The following is a 3,168-nucleotide window of genomic DNA, read 5'->3' on the forward strand; positions in this document are numbered from 1 at the left end:
CATATTCAGGCCAGAGAAAAGTGATCTCCCATGAGTTGTCTGCAGTCTGCACTTTGACTTCCTCCTCTTGGCCCAGTTTCGTCCAGATATTTCAACAGCTTGACTAAGCCTCATCACCATTTAGCTGCCAAATTCAGTGGCTGCCAATGTCACTACTAGCTTTTTAAAAACACCTGTTGCTAGCGCTATGTTTGAGTAAAGAAGGTTGGACCTTGTTGGTCTATACCAGCGGCTAGGCTCTCTCTCAGAGGAAAATTGTTTTTAATATCACTTCATCATTCTTCTTTAGGAAAACAGTTTTTTCCTAGCAAGCTTTTCTCTTTGCAGAGAAATTGCATTTACACTGAGTCTGGTATGTAACATCTGTTTTGGGTTAGCTTATGGAGGATAAAGAAAGGTTTTGATAATCAGTACTAACTCTAATTTTTGCTTGTGTGGGGCACAAAAAAGAAACAACAAACTCATGAAGACTTTGTGTAAACTGAGAAGTTTTGAATATAAGTAGTACTATTTACAGAAAAGTTTATTTGGTAGTTAAAGATACGTGCTGCATGGCAATTAGGCATAAATACTAAGTAGTCCATATAAAGGACTGTAATTAATGTGGTTTATGGAACCAAGGCAGCATTTCTAGAGTAAGTTCGGTAGAGAAATGAATAGAAACTCATTTAGAACTGGCTTCTGTCCTAATGCTCCCTGGATCAGAGAAGGATCTTTGGGAAGGCTACTCGCGTTTCCATTAGCATTTGTTCTCGGCCAGGAGGCCAGAGGCTTGGAGGAATTTTCCTTATCTACTACAAAAGTAATATAAAGTTGCATACAGAAATGCAGTGGGTTGGGTTTTGAGTCTTCTCCACCCTTGAAGTACTGTATGTACAATTTAGCTGTAGTAAAAGTTCTTTAAAGTGAAGAAATAGAACTCAGATTGTTTCAATATTTTGCACATCATATAGCCACCGACAAGAGTCTTCCTGGATAAGGTCCTTGTGGCCAAAATGTCTTCATGAACTCAGTTTTAATCCATCTGATTATCAATCAGTGTTCCCATGTATGTGTTTTGCTTGCATCAGTGGAGTATCCAATTTGTAGTTGGATGTGTAGTTTATTTATTGAAGTGGGCTGTCTTATTGATCACATATTAGTGTATATATTCTCACAGGTAAGGCGAAAGAGAGCAAGGAAAACCTAACCCCTGTCTCTGGCCTCAGGTTGAAATATCTTCACCCTGACAATATCCAGTTATTTTTCCTACAAAGCGTGCCCGTGCATGACTCAAGCAGCATTGTTCTTATTTCACTGACTGATTTGATTTGGTGCGATCTGGAAGGAGAGCTGGTCAAATGCAAACTTCATTGGCTTCTAAGCCCATATTTAATGTATCAGCAAGTCTTGGTGCTGTCTTAGAATTGTATCGAAACCTGACCATTCTTACTACTTCCGCTGTCAGCACTCTGGTCTAGGTCAATATATTTTGCATGACCATTACTACAGACTTCTAGCTTCTAGTTGCTCCTGCTCTTTAGTCTATTTTCCACAGAGCAGCTAGCCTTTCCCAACTCAATTCGGATTCGTTCACTCCTTCACTGGCTCTCCCTTCCATTTAGGATACATTTTAAAGATTACAAGGTTGCTGCTCTATCCTCTTCTTGCGCCTTACCCTCTTTTCTGACTTCACCAGCTAATCTCCCTCGCGCTTTCTGGTTTTAGCTTCTCTGACCTCTTGGCTATTTTTGCACACATGCCAACTCCACTTCCACTCAGGGTCTTTGCACTTGCTGCTCCCCCGTGTAAAATGCTCTTCTGGACAGCCGCGCGTCTCATTTTCTCACTTCTTTAGGTCTCTTCTCAAATGTCAGCGAGGCCTTCCCAGATAAACATTTAAAATAGCACTCTCCCTTCCAATGTCTCCTTACCTAGCTTCATTTTTCTGTGACTCATCATCTGACATAGTAAGTATTTATTGGATTTTTTTCTTTTGGCTTTTCTCACTGCAATATAAACCGTATGGGAGCAGGGACTTTGTATGTCGGCAAACAGTTGTACCCTCCTTCTCTAGCACATTTATGAATATTTAAGTCTCTTGAATCAGGGTCTCTTCAAAAGCTGAATGATCTTTTCTTAAAATTTAACTTTCCAAATCTTAATTCCATAGGTTTGGCACTTTAAATGTTTGAGCTATCTACTTACCTTTGTTCTAGTTCCTTTGACAGGGAAATCAAAGTAGTGAGAGACCTACGAAGAATAACAGCAACTATTTAAGAGGGATTTCTTATAGCAGTGTCTGCTTAACCACTTTGCATTACCTTACTTAATTCTGTTTGTAGTCCCAAAGATAGGGGTTATTCCTATTCTTTTACAAAGATAGTGAGAACTTAGATTAAATAGTTTGCTGTCAGGTCACACAGTTAATCTTTGGGCTGACATTAGGCTTGAGGTCTGGCTGAGTTCTTAGTGTCTCCTAGCAATCTCCTCCAGAAGTTTATTTCCAGTTATTAAAGCAGTGAAGCCCCTGGGTTTAAAGCCTTTGTTTTAAAATTACACATGATAGGATTCTGGGGAATAGGTTTGCGGGTGTGTATGGCAAATACTTATATATAAATATGTGTATCACATCATTATATAAACGCATTTGTAGTTCAAAGATCCTGGGTAACCTCACCAGGTAGTTTGCCTTTCGGAAATGTCCTAAAAGCTACTATCTTTCAGTCTGGCTTAGCCAGACTGAAAAAAAAAAAAAAAGCCTTTTTGCCTCATTGCCCTGATAACGTAAAGCGAAGACGTAGGTTAAGCCACTCGGCAAGAGAACGGGACCAAAACTGCGGTCCGGAGGAAAGGGGGTGGTCATCAAGTCTCTCGCCGCTTCCAAGTGGGCGCATAAAAGTATGTATGAAGAAAACCTAAGTTCTCACAAAGCAGACCCTCTTGGGGGAAGCCGGCCCACCGCAGGGGAGGAAGGCTCAGGGGCACAGCGGGCCCCCGAGAGCGAGGCTTAGGGGGGCGGGGCGCCTCGCGGCGGAGGCGGGGCCGGAGGGCGGGGGGCGGGGCCTGCGCGCGCCCCGCCCCTCTCCTCGGGGATGCCGGGATGTTTACACTCCTGACAGCGGCGGCCGCGCGAGGAGGAGCGGGAGCCGCGGGAGGATGGGCCGCCGCTAGCTTCGCTCCGGGGCC

At 43.1% G+C, this 3,168-nt stretch overlaps 1 protein-coding gene across 1 annotated transcript in view; it reads left to right on the forward strand.

Moving 5' to 3' along the window:
- Window positions 1-3,064: 3,064 nt before the first annotated feature.
- Nek7 (NIMA-related kinase 7) overlaps window positions 3,065-3,168 on the forward strand; it is a gene marked incomplete in the record, with an annotated part of 138,733 nt that continues 138,629 nt past the window's right edge. The window contains 1 exon segment of the mRNA XM_005375133.2: window positions 3,065-3,168.

This window comes from Chinchilla lanigera, unplaced genomic scaffold (assembly GCF_000276665.1).
Source record: "Chinchilla lanigera isolate Chin_1 unplaced genomic scaffold, ChiLan1.0 scaffold00005, whole genome shotgun sequence".
NCBI classification, from domain to species: Eukaryota; Metazoa; Chordata; class Mammalia; order Rodentia; family Chinchillidae; genus Chinchilla; species Chinchilla lanigera.